The sequence below is a fragment of the Zootoca vivipara genome, chromosome 14, assembly GCF_963506605.1.
Source record: "Zootoca vivipara chromosome 14, rZooViv1.1, whole genome shotgun sequence".
Lineage (NCBI taxonomy): Eukaryota > Metazoa > Chordata > Lepidosauria > Squamata > Lacertidae > Zootoca > Zootoca vivipara.
In genome coordinates this window covers 24,062,240-24,081,512 of record NC_083289.1, presented here as the reverse complement: position 1 = coordinate 24,081,512, position 19,273 = coordinate 24,062,240, and the positions used below count along the sequence as shown (strand labels likewise).

General features: G+C 43.7%; 1 protein-coding gene across 10 annotated transcripts in view; it reads left to right on the top strand.

The window, feature by feature from the left end:
- Positions 1-13,482: 13,482 nt before the first annotated feature.
- The window catches only part of CHD2 (chromodomain helicase DNA binding protein 2), an 87,471-nt gene continuing 81,680 nt past the window's right edge, over positions 13,483-19,273 (top strand). For 5 of the 10 annotated variants that reach the window (XM_035132030.2, XM_035132029.2, XM_035132023.2 and 2 more), the window contains exons 1-3: positions 13,886-14,325; positions 17,083-17,152; positions 17,811-17,879. The gene's annotated coding sequence lies outside the window, so the exon portion shown is untranslated. The other 5 variants (XM_035132027.2, XM_035132039.2, XM_035132026.2 and 2 more) reach the window with 5 other exon arrangements.

Sequence of the window (19,273 nt, the reverse complement as noted above, 5' to 3'; positions counted from 1 at the left end):
CCGACCTTTTGATATCTGGGCACCGGAAATTGGGAGGCACCGGAAGTTGCTTCTACGCATGTCCAGACATGCATAGAAGCAACTTCCGGTGCCGCGCCGCTGCTGATCCCGCATTTTTCAGTGGGAGACTTGGCAGCTATGGGTTCAACCCACAGCGCCACCCCAATAAAGGTCCATCTGGAGGGGTTATAAATGTTTGTGGGTGGGTGGATTGTTGCATTAGCAGCAGTAACATGGTAGCATGTGGGGGTAGGGAGACAAACATGGCTAGGGTTGCCAGACTCAATAGTGGACAAGACTTTTGTGCATTTAATTGACCTGCTGTCTTTTGTGTCTGGAAACCTTAAAGAGAAACCAGCAGACCCTTTGCTTGGAAATTAAACAAAGGATCTGCTGGTTTCTCTTTAAGGTTTCCAGACTCAAAAGAGAGCAGGGCAATTAAAGGCACAGAAGTCCTGTCCACTATTGAATCTGGCAACCCTAAACATGGCAGAACAAAGGAAAGCAGAATAAATTCACCACTATTGCACTATTATTGCATCAAGAACCTGCACACAGGGGCGTACCCAGGATCAAAATTAGGGGGGGGGAAGGGGCGGGGGCAAGGGGCGGGAGGGGAGGGGCCACAGTGGGAATATGGGCGGGGCTACGTGGCCTGTGTCCTCCCAGCTCTTCTGAGGAGGCAGCCCCAGGCTCTTGTTCCCGGCGCGAAGCTCCAGAGGCGCGCGGGGAACGCAAGCCTGGGGCTGCCTCCTCCGCACCTCCCAGGTCTTCCGAGGAGGCGGCCCCAAGCTCCCGTTCCCGGCGCGAAGCTCCAGAGGTGCGCGGGGAACGCGAGCCTGTGGCTGCCTCCTCCACTTACACTCCCCGCTCCCGCTTAGCGCTCCTCCGCTTACGCTCCCCTCGCGCCTCTGGAGCTTTGCGCTGGGAGCCGGAGCCTGGGGCTGCCACGCTGCGCCCCTTAGCCTTTTGCTTCTGGGGGGGGCCAATTGCCCCCTCCTGCCCCCCTGCCCACGGCACTGGTCGCCCCTCTGGGCAGCTCGCCCCATCCCCCGGGTGCGCTGTTTCCCTCCGTCTCTTACGTTTACACCCCACCGCTTTTGCAGCTCGATAGTGGGAGGGGGAGAGGAGAAAGTGCGATGGGTTATGGAAAGGGGGGAGGGCTGGTCTGTTTCTTTCTGGCTGGGGCCGCGCACCCCACTTTTTGCATTGAGATTTCTTTCTTTTTAGCTTGGGGGGGGGCGGGCAGCTGGCTTCTAGAGTAGGGCAGCTGCCCTAACTTGCCCCGTGGTGGGTACGCCCTTGCCTGCACATCTGCAATAATGCAGCAATCTGGAGGGCCTCCTGTTTATTAAGCCCTTTGCTGATCTTGCAGTTGTGTTTCACGTGTTTATTGTAGCAAAAGAAAGAGCCCAAATGTATTGTGGGGATCATCAAGGAAGCCTCTGTTCAGCTACGCAGTTTACCATGCTCCGAAAGGAAAAGATGCATGGATTTTCTTGCAGAATAGTATTTGCAAAATGTTTTCTGTGTTAGGAAACTTGAATAAGGGTGCTTGAATAACGAGTTGGGTGTGCGTGATGCTGGCCCTTTAAGGAAAAAGACTGTAGTAAATTTCCACTCTCTTGCCTACGTGGCAGGAATCATTTGCAAGGCATGCTGCAGTGCATGATGGGAGGGGCCCAGGCCCAGATCCCCTTTCGCCAGTTGCCTAGCAACGCCTTTTGGTATGCAGGCTGCGTGCCAGGTTCCTCCTGGGAGGTGCTCCTGGTGCCTGGTGTGGGCAAGGAAAACAGCAAAAAAGAAATCTATGATAGAGAGCTCTTTCTAGATAACATTCTTAAGCTTGGAAAAAGGGAAGCATGCCAGGAAACCTGTGTGAACTCTTTAGCTGCAGCAACGGAGTGTCTTTATTAGGACCCCCTAAAATGTCACAAAGTCTTGAGCAAATCTATGCTTGGGAAAGACAGAAAAAGAAAGGGAGAAAGATGATGGCTGTGTCCATACCATACATTTAAAGCACATGACTTCCCCCCAAAGGATTCTGGGAACTAATTAACCATCCACAATGCTACAGTTCCCATCATCCTTGGCAAACTACAGTTCCCTAACACCTTCTTGCAAACTCTAGGCTTTGGGGGCTGAGGCATTGCATTTATTAATTAAGTGCCTGCACCCCTTCTTGTAAAGAAGCCCGCAGAAGTATACACACTTTCCCCCTTCCGCTATAACTCCAAAACACCCCTGCAAGGTATATTGAAACATCCACTGTTCATTGGCCATTCTTTCTTTACAGGGAGGTTGTAGGACATTGCAACCAGGAAATTATCCCACTCTTCCTACTTACTTTACTTCCAGCAAACTGCCTAGGGGTTTGGGAAGTAGATTTGTTATGCAAGATTGCCCAATTCGCTGTAGTTTTGCAACATGAATTAAGACAAACTAGCCACTGAACCACAATGGAGTTCACACTATTCCCCACCCCGATTTGTTTTAACATTCAATATGGGGGAGACTTTGGGAGAACTCAAAAAGCTTGTTCTCTACTGTTATGTACTGAGCTGAATCCTAGAACAATAGGATTCAGAATCAGCAGTCTGATTGGTCCGCAGGAGCTACCCAATCCAACTCCAGGTGGAAGTGAATCTGCAACCTGATTGGCCTGCAGGAGCAGCCAATCAGGCTGCAGGCAGAAGTCAATCCACAACCTGATTGGCCCACAGGTGTAGCCCTGAAGTAGCCAATCACACAAGGCCCATTGTGTAAATAATGTATATAAGCAGATGGTTTTGGGAAAAGAGCCATTCTTCTCTTCTTCTCCTTGATGACTATGAGCTGAATAAAGAGCATGAAATTCACTCTCGACTCCCGAGTATATTTCATCTGCTTTGGTTTTTTAATGGGTCCTAATGCTTACTTCCCCTTCATGGATCACTGCCTTGTCGCAGTGGAGGGGCTTGAATAACTCCAAGAAGCTATGAGCTATGCTGGGCAGAGCCACCCAAGACGGACAGGTGATAGCCGAGAGTTTAGACTAAATGTGATCCACCTGGAGAAAGAGCAGGCAAACCACTCCCGTATTTTTGCCAAGAAAACTCCATGGACATTTAAAAAGGAGAATAAAGTGAGAGTTTCCAAGGCATGCTCTGGTTCATGGGGTCACGGAGAGTCGGACACGACTAAGATGACTAAACAACAACAACAACAAAATGCTTATTTAAATATTTGTAAATCACACTTCCATTTAAAAAACACCAAAAACCCACTACAGAAAGGTACTGTGTGCATCACACACAAATACAGTAAGAACAGTAATAATAAATAAACAAATGCTAGCTGGCACAAAGGTTTGTCTGAGTAACACAATTTTTAGGAGACTTCTAAAAGACGGCGGAGACAGTTCATGCTGAGCATCTTCTGGCAAGGAGTTGCACAAGGCAGGGCCTGCCACACTCTCCTAGCAGAGGCAGACTCAACTTCAGGGGTTTGGAGAGAAGCACAAGAAGTGCCCCAACAAAGGACCTTGGTGATCAAATTGGTGCTCAAGAAATCAGATACAGTATTCCTTAGCCAGGCTTTCTTCAAAATCCCTGATCTACTGCAAATTTCCCAGAGGTCCTGATCTGCCTGTCCCTGAGTGTATATTGTGTTTTATAAAGAACAAGTTTGAAAGGTCCCTCCCTCCAAGGTACTGTAATAGAAATCAAAAAATTAGGCATGGGGGGGGGAATGAGGAAGGGCAAGGAGCCCACATGTAAGTTTGCTTAGTTACAAAGTTTCTGAAATGTTTGAAAAGGCCCTGGGGCCTGCTAAGTCCAATGCAGGCCAGCAGTTATGAGAATTGTGTGGCCTGCCTTTGCTTGGCACTTCTCCACTTGAGTTCATCAATCTTTATTGCTGGGAAGCTGTATTTTCTTAGTGCTCAGCTAGCAGTATTTTTTCAACAAGAAAAAAAGCAGCTCTTTTACTGCCCAGCTAGGTCAGCCATTCATTGCTGCACATTTGTCCTCTACAGATCATCCAAGTTTCATGATAGCACTTCCATGCTTCCAGATAAGGAAGCATTGAATATGGCTGCGTAGAAGAGATGAGCACGCTTTATTTAGTTCAGTAACAGCTGCAGTCAAACACAGGACATAGTAGTCTTGAAGAACCAGGATCATTTTGCTATGCAGCAGCCAAACCAGTTCATTGAGCAAAGCAGACAGGACAAGATCCAAGTAGAGCTTTTGTTCAGGCTTTCAGGAGGAACAGAAGACCAACTGAAATCACATCCTTCGAATCAAGAGAACCTTTTCAGATTAAGATTCAGGTCAGATAAAAACAAGTACTTCTTCACACAGTGCGTAGTTAAACTATGGAGCTCAGTGTCACAAGAAGCAGCGATGGCCACCAACTTGGATGTCTTTGAAATATGATTCCAAGGGCAGATTCATGGAGAAGGCTGTCAATACCGTAGCTACTAACACTGATGGCTATGTTCTTCCTCCACTCTTAGAGACAGTAATGCTTCTGAATACCAGTGGCTGGAAGCAACAGGAGGGAAGAGGGCTCTTGTGCTCAGGCCCTGCTTGTAGGTTTTCCACAGGCATTTGGTTGGCCCCTGTGAGAACAGGATGCTGGACTAAATGGGTCATTGGCCTAACCCAGCAGGCTCGTCTTGTGTTCTTAAAGCCTTATGTGGCTCAGAACCCCAAGACTTGACGGAAGGCTTCTTCTAACACGAAGCTACCTAGGCTTGGAGGTTTTAATCCAAGGCCCTCCTGCAAGAGATGTTTGAATCATAGAATAGAATCATAGAATCATAGAGTTGGAAGAGACCACAAGGGCCATCCAGTCCAACCCCCTGCCAAGCAGGAAACACCATCAAAGCATTCCTGACATAAGGCTGTCAAGCCTCTGCTTAAGGACCTCCAAAGGAGGAGACTCCACCACACTCCTTGGCAGCAAATTCTAATGTTTAGGTGGAATCTTCTTTCTTGTAGTCAATTGTTCCGTGTCCGCTTCTCTGGAGCAGCAGAAAACAACCTTTCTCCCTCCTCTATATGACATCCTTTTATATATTTGAACATGGCTATTTGGATGGTGGCAAATGGAGAATTTTTTTGAGGGTCAGTCCCAATGAGTCCTGCTTGTCACCACCAACCTATACTATCTATTTAGCTCCAGCTTTAAGGGTTTCTTTATGCTCAGGCATTCCTTTGTATCTGATGAGCTGTGCTGGTAATAATTTAGGCCAGTGGTTCTCAATTAGCTACCGGTAATTATTGAGTTCTCAATTAGCTACCGGTAATGAGTGAGGACCCCCCCCCCTATTTGTCAAAAGGTAAGCCACTTACTGGTACCTCCTAGTTTTGACAGTTTTGATAACTCTATGTTGGTTACCTCTGCAAAACAATTTTTTGAACAAAATGTGGGGTAGCCCCAACTAAGCAAAGGAAAACAGACAAGGGCTGAGCAATATCTGGTTTTCAACCTCATGCTATATCAGGAGCTAAACATTGCGATATTCCGATATATCACAATGTCTGAAATTGGAGATCAGGTGTGGGGATGAGGGAAGGAACAGTCATGGAGATTGCACGGGTGGGGTGAAGTAGCGGTATTGGCTGAGATCATCATGCGATATCGGCAGTGCCTTTAAATCGTCCGCTCTGTTCTCCCTCGCGTGAGGAGCAATATATTGCTGCTTATTGTCATGACAAAATCATCATCGCGGTGTGATTTCAAAACTGATTTTGGCCAATATATTTAACACAGTGCTAAAAGAGACCATAAAATTTGAGGTAAAGGTAAAGGGACCCCTAATCATTAGGTCCAGTCATGACCAACTCTGGGGTTGCGGCGATGACCTCGCTTTACTGGCCGAGGGAGCCGGTGTACAGCTTCCTGGTCATGTGGCCAGCATGACAAAGCCGCTTCTGGCGAACCAGAGCAGCACATAGAAACGCCGTTTACCTTCCCGCTGTAGTGGTACCTATTTATCTACTTGCACTTTGACGTGCTTTCGAACTGCTAGGTTGGCAGGAGCTGGGACCGAACAACAGGAGCTCACCCCGTCACGGGGATTCTGATTGGCAAGCCCTAGGCTTAACCCACAGTGCCACCCGCGTCCCTATAGAAAATTCGAGGTATTATCATGCAAAAATGACAGAAAAATAGTGGGGGTGGGGAGGCAGGGGGTGGGGCCATGAACCCCCTGGGAACCGCGGACCTGTGATTGGGAACCACTGATTTATGCTGTAATCCTAGCCCCCTTTTACCTAGCTCCATTGAATTCTATAGGGCTTCCTTCTGAGTAGACATGGTTAGGCTTATGCTGTTTGGTATTTTAATGAGATGGTGTGCTTTTTTGTATGCTTAAAATTGTTGTTTGTTTTTGTCATGTTTTTAGATTCTTTGTTTTATATCACTTGTACAATGCCTTGAAACTGCTTTGTAGTCTCAGCCAAGACTACGTCTGGCCATCCCAAGATGGTTGGGTGCATGGATGTTTTTAACTGTAGCTGCTTTTAAATGTTTTAAATTGTAATTGATTCTAGAATGCTGTCATCTGTTTTATACTGTTTTTGCTTTTAAATTGTGTATCTGCTTGCCATCCTGGGTTCCTCCTGGAGGAAAGGCGGGGTAAAATTTCAACAATTAATTTGTAGAAGCTGCTCAATAAATTGTATTGCACTACTTGTACCAGTCTTAGAGACAGTGGTAATTAAGCATGGATAAAATTCTCATAAAATAAAAATAAAAATCCAATAAATAACAATTAATTGCCATGTCCCAATTTGTGCTACTGCTGAATGTGTGGCACAGGGGGGCATTTCCCCCTTGCGCTGTGCATGGAATCTATGCAGAATACGTTTTCGCGTCTGTAACTAGGGCACAGTAGCAGTCTCTCCTTAGAGAGTGGGCGGAGGAAGGGCGCTGTTTGCAAAGACTTTATTGGCTAGGGGAAAGGGCAGAGAGAAACCCGTGGCTGTTTTACACAGGCTATATTTAGTGAAGGTAGCAGCAGCAGCAGTGGAAACAAGAAGGTGCTTGTTACTGTATTTGGTTTGTAGAGCTTTCTATTGCTCCTAAATGGGAGTGGTTCAGTTTCTTCCTGTAATGCTAGGTTGTCTGCCCTAGCGCACCCTCCCCCATTTTTTGGGTGCGTGGTGGTGGCTGAATTTAAAGTTGCAGCTTGATACTAGTGGAACTTCTTATGGATCTGAGAAATTTATTGTTAGGAGGTCCTCACTTCCTTAAGCAAGGCATTCCAGGCGAGTTCACTTGAAATTTGTGGTGGTCTGGTAATTTTTTATTTAAATACAAAAAATACAAGTAAAATGCAAACAGTGTTGCATTCCTAGCATGTGATAGATTCGCTGTCCTACATTAGATTTATAGAGGTATTGGCAACCCAGGATGCCTCTTCCTCAAAGCTCAGACTTCTTTCTCTTTCATGGAGAAGGTCCCAGTTTCATCCCCAGCCTTGCAGAACTGCTGCCAGTCAATGCAGATAATACTGAACTAAATATTCTGACTTGGTTTAAGGCAGATTCCTATGATTTCTGGATCAAGAAACCATTTTCTTAAAGATCCCATAGAGAGATCACTTCTCCATTAAGGAGTATTAACCAGTCACTCTGTCCCATCAACTCTCTTTAGACTAGAGATGGGGAACCTTCCAGATATTGATGATGACAACAAACAAACAAACAACAACATTTTGTTGGGCGGCTCCCAACAGAATATTTAAAACACGATAAAACATCAAACATCAAACATTAAAAACTTCCCTAAACAGGGCTGCCTTCAGATGTCTTCTAAAAGTCAGATAGTCGTTTATTTCCTTGACAACTGATGGGAGGGTGTTCCACAGGACGGGTGCCACTACCGAGAAGGCTATCGGAGCTGGACCTCAGTGTCCGGGCTGAAAGATAGGGGTGGATATGCTCCTTCAGGTATACTGGGCCGAGGCTGTTTAGGGCTTTAAAGGTCATCACCAACACTTCGAATTGTGATCGGAAATGTGCTGGGAGCCAATGTAGGTCTTTCAGAACCGGTGTTATATGGTCTTGGCTGCCACTCCAGTCTTGTTGTACTCTCAACTTCCAGCAGCCACAGCCAAGACAATGGAAGCCCAGCAACTTCTGGAGACAGAAAGAGAGAAAGCATGTGCACCCACAATTCCTCTTTCTTTCTTTCTTTCTTTCTTTCTTTTTTACAATTTTCGCTGGGTACAAGTCAGGTCCAGTAAAATTAAACCGAGCCTTGAAAAGCCCATAATGAAGAGATGAGAAAGAGTTCAACACTTCCAACTTCCTGCTTCATCTCTATATAATTTTCAAGGAAGAAAACAGTAGCTACCATTTCATGGCCAATGGGGCAGTGAGGTGAAGGGGGGTCTCAGAAGCTTTGTGGGCACCGGGAGAAGAACCCAAGGGCACAATTACGCCCACAGACACCACATTGGTGATCCCTGTTGTAGGGGACTAAAAACTTGTAAGGATACATGTTTGCTGTAAAGATGCTCCAGCAGTGATCCTATATATAGGCATAGATGGAGTGCACAGATGCAATAGGGCAAGGTGATTAATTGGGCCCAATCAAGGCATTTGTTTGGGGGCAGTGACAGTGAGAGGCTACAGATGGGTGTGGTGTAGGAGGCCACAGAGGAGGCGGATGTGGCAGTGGCAAGGAAGCAGGTGCGAAGGAGGCAGGGTGGCATTTTCTGCATGAAGCAGCAAAACATCCTGGGCTCAAGAAGCAACCAAATATGCTCTTAAAGATGATTGTTACAGAAGGCTAGTCTAGCTGCTAATCTAAGCTTTGCCAAAGGAGCCAGTTATGACTTGGTTTTTCCCCATTCTGGGTGTGACATCCCGGTTTGACTGGTTTATGGCAATCGGGTAAGAGTGGAGTAATGCAGAGAAACTGGCTTCTGTATTTGCTTTCATAATACCACATTATCAGCATGCTTTGTTCACTCGATTTTTACAGGGCATCTTTATGATGTGGGGTGCTTCCACACTAGGGGTGCTTTCTGACAGTTGTGTGATAGATTCTACTCTTTGTCCACCCCAAGTTTAATCCAGATTCATCCTTTACAAGGCTGAAATCCAATAAGTTAAAAAAACAACAACACCCTGTTGTCAACAACCTATTTATGATTCCTCAATGACCTATTTTACAATATTAAGCCCTTGTCTGGAAGCATTCTAGGGAGGCTGTTGCTGTCACATACTTGCTAATTAAGTTTTCACATTTAGTTGATTGGGACATCTAGCACAATGAACCTGCTTCCCCCCAAATATCAGACTTTTCGCAATAGGGGAAATGGACTAGAAAGTGTAGATCAACGTGTGCTTTGATGCAACATAATGTAACCTCCATACAAGCAAATCAAAATGAATGCTCAGTAATGAGGTTGGCTGGTAGCACCCTACTTCTTTATTGTGAGATAGCCATGCTTTGTTCATTCACTTTATATGAGGATATACATTACATCTTTATCAAGTTGTTCTCTTCCTTTGGTTTTCCAATACACTTATTTCAGATCTCGTTAAGTGTATTTATTGTGCCTTTCTTTATTACTGTTTTCTTTAATTCCATGTTCAAAATCCAAGCTTTCCAGAAGCTGAATAGTTAAATCAAATACTAACTTGTCTCTGCAGAGCTCCAGTCTTCTGAGACAGATTATTGACACAAGAGCCACTTCCTTTCCCATCCCCCACCCTTGCAAATACATATCCTCTGTTGAGAAACTGAATACTTTGTGACGCAGTGCAGTGCAGCTAGAACATTTCAGTAGCACCATGGCACAATATTTAGCACACATGCAGGTCCTTTTATATCTCAGAAATAGAGGATAAGAATTTTTGTTTAACATCACTGTGAATTGCATAACAGTCCCATGCATGCTCTTGATTAAATTATGTGAAAAACTATTGGGTTTGGAAGTCTGCTTTTGACAGCTGACACCCAGTATGAGTGATGTGGGAAAGGCCAGGCGGCTAATAATGTAGACAGCACTCAGCAGCACATAATTTTTTCACTTCTTTATTCAGCACACTGTAGTTTGGGGGCTTCCTGTTTCAATTTCAACATTAAAATAAGGACAGTGAAGTCAGTGCAAATAAGAACACTACTTTTGTTGTGCTTTTAAGACTGAAAGCTGCAGAAACACCACATTGACCATGCAAATGAACAATGATCTGGAGAGGTTTTTGAAAGGCAGTATGGGTAATGCATGTGCAAATTTATATGTGAGAGGTGAGGTATGAGGAATTGGTCCATCTAGCTCAGTATTTTCCACAACAGGGATGGGAAAGCTCAGGCCTGGGTGCTAAATGTGCTCCTTCAAGTCTCTTTGTCTAGGGCTTGGGACTATCCTCAGACCACACACCCTTCCCAGACTGCATCCCTGCCCTGCTTTGCACTCTCCTTTACTGTTTTTGCCTGGCTGGACTGCACCCTTGAACACTGATAATGCCTCTTGCTTGCCTGGATGAAGGATAAAGAGGATACAGGATATTTCCCCACCACATGTCTACAACTACTGGCAGTGGGTTTCCAGAGATTCAGGCAAGGAACTTTCCCAGACCCATCTATAAATGCTGGGGATTTAAGCTGGGAGCATCTGCATGCAAAGCAAATGCTCTACCACTGATCTATGGCCTTTCCTAATAGGTTTTTCCATTACGCTCTCTGTTTAGTACATTCTATGAGTGTGAGACCTCATGGGCAGATGATCCTGGTTTGAGGTTATTATCAGAGTTGTTGTCAGAAGAGTATCAGAGCCAAGTCAGAATAACAAAGGAGAATCTGTGTAAATCGTGCATAATCACACTTTGGGTAATTGTAACTTGCAGAGAAAACTGAAGCAAAATAGTTACACCTGAAAGGATCAGGGGACTAGAATGTCAAGGGAAGAACTCCAGAGAAACAATGTAAATGTAAAAACTCCATAGATTTGTGTACCAATGCATTACAAAGAAAACGTTGAGGAGAAAGTATAATAGCCAACTACAGTACCAGTTCTCTACAGTACTAACTATGGGTGCCTCCAGACCATCAGCATCTTGTGAGAGGGATTCAAGTGCATACTCAAACTTTGGGATTGTACTCTGTAATCCTAGCACAACAAACAAATCCACTTTTTAAAATAACAGACTTTTTACAGTTTGGAAAGTGAATGCGAAATACATTGAAAAGTGTGGGGTGAATGAATAAGAGGAATGTAAACATGTAAACACATCACAAGAAAATCAAATGAATGCTCATTGTCATATAACTTCATCATAAATAAATGCTCAATAAAGACCAGACATAGCCTAACTATGTTGTAAGCTTTGTGTATGCAAATCAGGTCATATGAATAAATCAGGTCATATGAATAAATAGGTCATCTGGAGGATTCCTATATGACCATCCTTCTTTGTCTAAAGCAGGGGGAGTCAACCTTTTTATACCTACTGCCCACTAATGATTCTTTCTTGATGGTAAAATTTCCTTACCACCCACCAGTGCTCGATGGAAGGAGGATTCAATAATTCTGATGTACTGTAGTTAGTGCCTTAGGTTCTTTGGTTGAGGCAGTTATAACAAACCATGTCATTTTCTTGAAGCTTTTTCTATGTGTCTAAACCTGCAGATGAATGACACTCTCTTTTGGTCATGGTGCAATTTATGAAGCAAGTTTCTTCTCAGGGCATTAAACTTTGGTGCAACTTACAATCAGCCTGAAAAGATAAAAGTTCATATTTATCAAAGTTCAAATTCAGAAAGCACCCAGTCTGTGGGCTTCTAAGTGATCTACTGTCAGCTATTGGTTCAATGGATGAACTTATCAAAACTTATCAAAATTTTACTGACAAACTAATATTTAGAATTAGAGAAGCTGAACTTTCACATTTGGTTTCCTCATCATTCTCTGGTGTTTGTTCTTAGTGTCCTCCTTGGGTCACAGGGCAGCCCCACTATTAGAGTGAATAAACTTTTTCAGCTGGCTGGGCATGAAACGTCATGCTGCTGTCTGATGTTGGTTCACCATGTTTGTGGCAAAGGGTTAAAGCAAGATCATCAGGAGCTCATGTGGTTTTGCAGCAGCTAAGTTAAAGCGCTGAAGAAACCTTGGTTAAGTAGCGACTATTTGTGAAGAATAGCAATTATTATAAAATCACAGTCTCTGGTTCTCCTTTGTTGTCCCCTCCCCAATTGTGCAATGCCCTCACTGGCAAGTTGGCCTAGGTCTGACTATTGTAATTTGACATCTTTATCCCCAAGGCATTTGGACACCACCATTTCTGAAACCATGATCATATATGTGAAATTAAGTTGTGTGGGGGGGGGGAGGTTTGGGTGAAGATGCATCACTTTACACTTGTTTACAGTTACACTGAACTGCATTTGCCATTTTACTGCCCATTTGCTCTGTTTGGAGAGGTTCTTTTGGAGTTCTTCATGATCCCGTTTTGTTTTTAATTACTTTATTGAATTTATATACCGCCTTGTACCTGGAGGTCACAGGGCGGTTCACATAAAAGAATCAAAATATAAAACCACAAAATATATAATCAAAATACCCCCCCCCCCGACAAAACCCCACATAGGATGTTGATCGAATCAACCAAAGTATCATAAGCAAAGTTGGCCACCTGGTCACTGGCTCCCAACTAACTCTAGCTTATTTGTGAACAAGTGAAATAGCACAGGCACCACATCTAAGGGCCATCTTGCCCTGAGGGGTCTGAAGGAAGGAGCTTGAGGGACTGTTACCATCCAGTGCCCATAGTGGGCTTCCCCTCAGCTGCCATTATTGGGGCGACTGAAGGACTACCTTGCCCTTGTCTTTTCCATTCTTTTCTCACTTTTAAAAAGTATAAATCTATGCTCATTGTAACAATCTCATGTAAACCGCTTTATGGGGTCCACCTGAAAAGCGGCATATAAATACTACAGATAAATAAAACTCTCGTCGGAATACTTTCCATTGATTCCAACTTTCTGATATTAACTTTGACTGTACAGGGATTGTATTGTCCCACCAAACACACACACAAATTCATGTGAAGCAATGCATGCATTGTTTATTTAGTCGAATTTACATTGTGATGCGGCTTATGTGTGAGCGACACACACCGCACTTGCATAGCTGTCAGGTTCTCCCTTTTTTTTAAGGGAAATTCCCTTATGCTGAATAAGCTTCCTCGCGAGAAAAGGGAAAACTTGACAGCTATGCACTTGACAGATGGAGGGAGCGTGGGGGGGAAGGGCGAGTGATGACCCTGCGCGCACGCGCAATAACCGCGCCAACCCCCTCCCCCACCCCATCAGTAGCTTCGGCAGCTTTCCCTCCCTTCGCGTATTTTCTGTAGCTCTGCAAGAAGCGTGAGAGGGCGGGGGGCGGGGGCGGGACGGTGAGGCGTTTCGCCATCGAAGGGGCCGGGAAGGTACAGAGAAAACCGTTGCATAGAAGCAGGGAGAGAGCGAGGGGCAGGCGGGCGACGCGAGAGCAACCCTAAACCCGCCAATGAAGAAGAAGAGGCAGCTGAGAGACTCGCGTCTCAGCCAGTTATAGGTAGCTGTTCGTGGGGGGTGGGGAGGAGGAGGCGGGAGCAGCAGCTGTCGGAGAGCAGATGACAACAAGGCGGTTGGCGAGAAAACGAAGCAATAGGGACCCTACCGCCCTGTGACAGGCGAATGCCAAAGCAGAGCGACCAATGGGCGTGAGGAGGAAGGAAGACCAATAGAAAAGCGGCTTGCCCGCATGCGTAGCTGGATGGAGGGGAGGCGGGTGGAGAGCTGCGTCGCGCGCGGGCCCCGCCTCCCTCCCTTCTCCCCCCCTCCCCCCTGCCGCAGAGCCGTTGCTGAGGGAGCGGAGGGCGGCCATTTTGTGAAGCTGGGTAGGGGCGCGGGTGGGGGAGGGGGAGGAGAGGAAGGCTTCGCTGAGAGGCGATGAAGACGGGCACAGACTTCACTTCCCTCGCTCCCTCACACACACACGCACATACGGCACAAGATGGCCGGGGAGACAAGAGCCTCCGCTGGTTGCTGCTGCCGTTTCCCTCCCTGTTCCGGCCGCTTGTTCCTCCGGCCACCCCCCTGGCCCGAGGCGGCCGCTCGCTTGAGGAGTGGGGGGGGGCTCTCCGGCTGGGCCCAGGCTCCTGAAATGGGGGTGGCCTGTCCGACCCCCAACCCCTCAGAAAAACAACCGCAGAGAGAGGCGCCTATGCGGCAGGGCTGGCTCGGCTCGTCCTCGGGGCGGCGGTGGCGAGAGCGGCGGTGGCGGCTGAGGCCGGCGAGCCCCTTTCGGTATGTCCGCCTCGTCTCCCGCTTTGGGTGGTAAGTATCGTCCGCCCTTTCAGCCCTCCATACTCTCCTTCTCCGCCATTGTCTCTTTGTCCTTGAGAAAGGAGAACCGCCTGGGAGAGGCAGGTGGTGGTTTGTCGGGAAAGAACCGCCGGTCATCACTTTTAGCCATCCCTCGACGCCTCTTTTCACTCAGGGGGCAAAGGCGGATATAGGGTGCTCTCCTTCCAGTTGGGGGGTCTTGTCTCCCCAGCTCCCAATTAAAATCGGTGGGGGCGGGGGAAAAGGTGCTGAGTGTTAAGGCTTCCTGGGACAAGACATGAGAACCGATGGAGGAAAGACACAATTCACTCCTTCGCCCGGGCTTTTTTATGATTATGGGAAGGAAAAGGGCAAGACCAGATCCCCCCTTCCTAATCTTCCCCATTTCGGGGCATCTTGGGAGCTGGAGTTGGGCGAGGGGGGTGCCACGTAAAAAGAGCAGCAGAAGGAGGGAAAAGACCCGGTTCCTCGCCCTTTACCTGTCAAGTCTTGGGTATGTATTAAAACGCACACTTTTATGTGTGGTTTTTTAATCGGAATTAAGGGGTGCCCAGGAGGGGTTCTGGGGGCAAGGGCAAAACCTGATAATCAGGGCTGGGGTGGAAAGAAGCCAACACCCTGGCTTCTTACTCGCCTTATTTCCTGGGCATGTTCTTGTTTGTAATTTAAATGGGTGTTAAAGCACCCCTTCTCCATTTTGAAGGAGTTCCTAAATTGAATTAGGGGTTCTGTCTCTATAGACTACCGATCTAGGCGCAGAACCTGATCTTCAAGGATGTTTGTGTCAAACCAGAGCCGCCATTTGAGCCAGAGTTTTTCTTCTCTCTTCTCTGTTGCCTCCCCCCATCTTATGCACCATTTCTTTTCTATTTTGCGCGGGGGGGGGTGGCGGCAGCGGCTAATCAATCCACAACATTAAGGACTTGATGCACTTTCCCCTTAATATTCTTTGAAAAAGGTCTGTGTGGGTTTTTTTTTGCAAACTATGTTCTTGCTTTAATTAATCCTGAAGGGCAGATATCTTGTAATGCAGCTTGTTGTTACCCCAATGCAGCATTTGTGTAGGGCATCATAGGGTGGGGGTCTGCACCAAATGTAGATGGCACCCCTTTACAGTATTTGGAGGAGGGAAATCAAAGGTGCCTTATATGTCTTCTGCAAACTCCTAAGTACTTTGAAAGGAAGCTGTTGTTCACCATTGCTTCTGAAAAGGGGAAACAATCCATTTCTATTTTGGTAAGAACAAAAGACGCCATGTCTGTTCTTTCTCTCAAATATAAAACTTGTTTTTCTGTATGTAGGGTGTTGGCTTTTAACTCTTTCCAAACTACCAGTAGAAAAACAGGCTGTGGAAAAAACTTTACTTTGAAATGATTTGTTGAAAATATATATACACAATCCGTTTATTTGTTCATGTGTTTTAACCTGAAAGTGCCAGTGGTGCCTTTTTATACTTTGGGCTTAAGATGAAATATTTAGTGAGCTTATTTAAACACATAAGGGTTTTTGGTATGTGCCAATTGTACAGTTGAGTGAATTTCTAAAGTAGAACTGGAATACATAAATGGAAAGTGCAGCTTCATAAAATGGGATGTAGGATAAAAATAAGAAATTAGGAGTTTAAAAGTCAGAGGGGATTTTTTTATTTTAAGTGTTTCAATATGTCTCAGAAGCATCAAATTTTCTGTTATTCTTAACAGAGTTAATTAAAAAATCCATTTCCTTTTACGTACCTGAATTAATAGTAAATGCTTAAAATTGAATATTGAGCAATTGCTTTTTCTTGGCTTCCTGGAGTCTTCTAATACTTGGATGTTATGCCTTAAAATTTGGGGTTTCTGTTTGTAGAATAACTGCAATTATATTTTGTTCAGGTGTTGTGTTAACTACTTTGTCCTTGTTCTAGAATCTTCCTGTTCAGGCTTACCATTTAGTAATGGTAAGCCTGGACACTGTGACATAAGAAATTTATCAGAGAATACAGTTCTATCAATGAAATGAGTAGTTGCTATATCTTAGCATGTTAGCAAATTTATATTTTTGAGGCTGATTAGTTTAAAAGATGATAGAACTACTATCTGCCATGCAGATAACTCAGTTTTATTTTTAGATATATATTTTTTAAAGAATCAATATCAGTGGTTAATTTAATGTATCTTCTGAAATTGTGATCTTCTAAAAAAGAGGAAATTGATAGTGTGCTGTTATGAATAAAGTTAAGTGTGACCAAGTCACATAAAGACTTCTACACCAATGCAAGAAAACAGATGAATTCAAGTGTAAACATGAAGGTAGTAGACTATAGATACTTCACTGCACTGATAAATATGAAGACTTCACAGAGACTCAGAAATAACGCTTAGAAGATTATCAGTTTAGGTTGTCTACTTTTGAGTTTCAAAGTGGTAGTAAAATATTAAGTATGTTTTGCTGTTTGGTGTAACTACTCAGAATGTTGAGATTAAATACTGTATAAAGGGTAAGCACTTTTGACTAATACTTTTACCTTCCGTTATACAGTACTCACACTAGCTTGAACAGTCATTTAGGGGTAAACATCCATAACGATACTGTTACTATTTTGTATATGAAAGTGCAAATTGAACAAAAAGCCTGTTATGGCTTTATTATGAGCTAAGTTAGAAAATTGCTTAACTTTAGAAATGCAGCTAGCACAGACATAATAATGCCGCTACAACAAATATGAAACACTTTTAGATAACCCTAAATATGCTTTTCCTTGTTTAGGTATTCGTGAATGTTTACTACTTCTGTAACAACTGTGTTTCAGATGACCTGTACAGACCCGTTTGTTAAGGTAAGGATGGTTTTGAACTTCATTTTTTGTCCTGTTCACTGCTTTCAGTATACTGATTAGTTGTATATAATTTCCCTTAATAAGAATGGCATAATGAATTCTGTTAAAATTGAACACAGTGTGGTTGTTTCTATTTATCTTCTTAATTTTTAATTGAATAAAGAATAAATCTAAGATTTCAGACTAATAAAATGAATAGTGAGAATACCCAATTGGAAATATTTTCAATTGGAAATCAACAGGACTTTTTCTAAGTAAGTGGCTTATGGTCGCCATCGAAGGTAGCAATAGGATATGCTTCAGGAAGCCAGTGATAAATAAGTGGCATTTACTTCTAAATTTAGACAAATTTAGAATTAGATTGCAACTTTAGGAAGTGAATATGCAGTGGGCAAGAAAATGAATCTATACATTGAGAAGAAAAGGATGGGCAACCTTGAATACGTAATGTAACTTTAGAGAAGACAACATATATTTACTTAAAGTATATTCCAATAAACACCTCAGTAGAATGTTATTGGAATGTAGGACCTATCTGTAACTGTTTAAAAAGTGTTTTTAATTTTGTGATTCTTCGGAATAAAATACTCATGCTCAACAGCACAGTTGGCTGTGTTCTGTGTTCCTATTTTAACACAAATTTTATGTTTCTTTAAAGATCGCATCAGGGTTCTGGTAACTGGGAAGATTCAGATGGCATCAGAAGAAAACATGTTATGTCCTTCAGGTATGTCAGTTAACCCAACTTCTAATAGCTATTTTGTATCTTCTGCGGTTTGCAGCTTGCAAGTTTTTTTTTACAGAGTTTTTCTGTTTAAATTAAATACTTATAACTTCAAAGGCCCTGGGTAGTATTGCCCATGTCATCTTCTAAAGAAGGCATCAACCATACATTTGTCTTTTTAAACAACTGAGGTACTAGAAAATACAAATATTGTTTTAGCAATACAAATGAAAGTAGCTTGGAATAAATGCTTAGCATTTTCGTGCTCATAGTGACTTGCATATATTAACACAATCATGCAACAAGTCATGGGACAGATTATGGGGCCTAATGCCACCCGTAACACGTTAAAGTTGAGCAGAGATTTTAACCAGACACCCCAGCCTATACTTCAAGCCATGCCATGATCCCATTTTCTGATGTTGATTTCCAGTGATTCCATTTCTTAATGCATTGCGTCATATACAAAACTGAAGACCACCACAGTAAAGTACATCTTGTTACTTTACTTTTGGATATCTGCACTTTGGTAATCTCAACTATGTTCTGTCTTGCTCAATCACTAATTTTTGAATGTGCTGTTTCAAGGTAGTTACAGTGCATAATATATTAAGTAAATGTACATATTTGTAAGCTGCTGTGGAGCCTTTTCAACTGAAGAGCACAGTAAAAAGCTATAAATCAAATGCAATACAAAATTTGGAATTAAAGTCTGATGGTTGACACAATTTTCAAACTAAATTTATTTGTTTAAAGGCTTTTCGTGTTTTGACTGAATAATAGCAAAAGGCAGTGCTGCTTTGTTTAGAAATAATTATTTAATATTAAAAAAATTCTTATTAAAATGCACCAACATCTTTAGTACAATTTAATCCCATAATGCAGTCTTCCCCAACGTGGTGCCTTACAGATGTTGCTGGAGTATACGGTAGTTCTCATCTCTTTCTTACCATTGCCTGTGCTGCCAGAGCCTGATGGGAATTAGGGTCAAAACATCTGAAGGGCACCAGATTGGGTTAAATAAACATATAATGCTAATGTAAAACAATGGAATTCGATGCATGTTTGCAGATAAGTAATTTCTACTGAGTTCAGTTGTGACTTGACTCTTGAATGTGCACAGGATTGCAATCGTAATTAAATAAAATGGACTTAAATTGGGAATCCTTAACTGAAAACTCACATCTTTCGTAGAAGAGTTCTTTCCGGTATGTGACTTTACATTCAACTGAACAGCTTGAATGTTATTCAACATTATTTGAATAAACATTATTCACTTTAGAGAAGTCCCATATTTTTTCTTATTATTTCCCCCGCGGAGCTCAATTGGGTGTCAATGTCCACCTCTCATCCGCATAGTTGCCCTGTAAAGCAAAATGATAAGTGCCCCAAGGTGA